Genomic DNA, 1,428 nt, shown 5'->3' with positions numbered 1-1,428 from the left:
CGGTCCTCAGGCCGGGGACGCTCGGCGCGCGGCGTCTCCGTCGGGGCTGCCGCCGCGCCCGCGCTCGGCGGCCTGCGCGGAGGTGCGCGGGGTGCGGGGTTTGCAGAGCTGACCTTGATCGCCCACCTGTGCCCCAGCCGCCGCCCGGGCTGCGCTGCAGGGACCGCCCGGGAGTGAGCGGGGGACGGGGCTCCCGGTCGGTCCTGAGCTAGCGGAGGAGGATGCTGCCCTGGTCGCCAGCTTCACGTGGCTTCTGCTTGTCATTGCGTGGCCACAGACCGCCTGCAGCCCCAGTCGGTGTTAAGTGATCGCTCTGCACCTAACTCCGTTCCTCCCACGTCAGTGCCCATGTCAGTTCGTTTTCTTGCACGAATGTTGTAATTGGGAAGCTCACTTCACTCGCAGTCTGGACCAGAAATTTGTTACGACAATTGCCCAACTCTAAACACTAGCTCTAAAGAAATGTTCTGTTAGACAAGCTCAAGATCAGTGTGGTGTATTCCCCAAAGCCAGAGGGGAGGAGATTGCAAGGTGGGGGACGGTTGCCTTCTAAAGCGGTAATGTTAGGGCAGACTTAAATTCTGGAATTTAAGTCGTGGTTAATACCAGGGCACCTGGGTGGCTTATTACGCCTCCGACTTTCGGCTCAGGTCATGATCTCATGGTTCATGAGTTTGAGCCCTGGGGTAGGTTCTGTGCTGATAGCTCAGAGTCTAGATCCTGCTTGGGATTCTGTGTCTCTCTCCCTGCCCCTCCCCTGCTAGCACCCTATCTCTCTCTCTCTCACTCTCTCACTCAAACATAAACATTAAAATAATATATTTTTTTAGATGTTTATTTTAGAGACAGACAGCACAAGTGGGGAGGGGCAGAGAGAGCTGGAGACAAAATCTGCAGCAGGCTCCAGGCTCCGAGCTGTCAGCACAGAGCCTGATGCCGTCCTGGAACCCAGAACCATGAGATCATGAGCTGAAGTCGGACACTCAACCGACTGAGCCATCCAGGCGCCCCTAAAATAATATTTTTAAATAAAAAAATCGTGGTTAATACTTTTAAAATGTCTGAGCTTTGCGCAGTGGCAGTATCGTAGCCAATGAGGTTTATCCAAGGCGCGATTATTGCTAATTGAAAACTAAAATGTCTGTTAATCTTTTAATGTAACTTTTCATTTTTTTATTAAAAAATTTTTAATATTTATTTTTGAGAGAGACAAGAGTGTGAGCAGCGGAGGGGCAGAGAGAGAGGGGGACACAGAATCCAAAGCAGGCTCCAGGCTCCATGCTGTCAGCCCAGAGCCAGACTCGGGGCTAGAACCCACAAACAGTGAGATCATGACCTGAGCCGAAGTCAGATGCTTAATGACAGAGCCACTCAGGCACCCCTGTAATTTTTTATTTTCAATCTTTAGTTTTTTTTAAGATTTTATTT

The 1,428-nt window shown here is 51.2% G+C and overlaps 1 non-coding gene across 1 annotated transcript; it reads left to right on the top strand.

Annotated features, from left to right (window-relative positions):
• Positions 1 to 1,064: 1,064 nt before the first annotated feature.
• LOC121024340 (U4 spliceosomal RNA) lies at positions 1,065 to 1,205 on the top strand. Its single transcript, XR_005787674.1, has one exon. It is a non-coding gene; the product is annotated as a U4 spliceosomal RNA (small nuclear RNA).
• The last annotated feature ends 223 nt before the right edge of the window (positions 1,206 to 1,428 follow it).

Source organism: Herpailurus yagouaroundi, unplaced genomic scaffold (assembly GCF_014898765.1).
Source record: "Herpailurus yagouaroundi ecotype Mexico unplaced genomic scaffold, PumYag 63560, whole genome shotgun sequence".
Lineage (NCBI taxonomy): Eukaryota > Metazoa > Chordata > Mammalia > Carnivora > Felidae > Herpailurus > Herpailurus yagouaroundi.
Note: the sequence above shows the minus strand (reverse complement) of the source record. Positions and strands in the feature narration are given on the sequence as shown.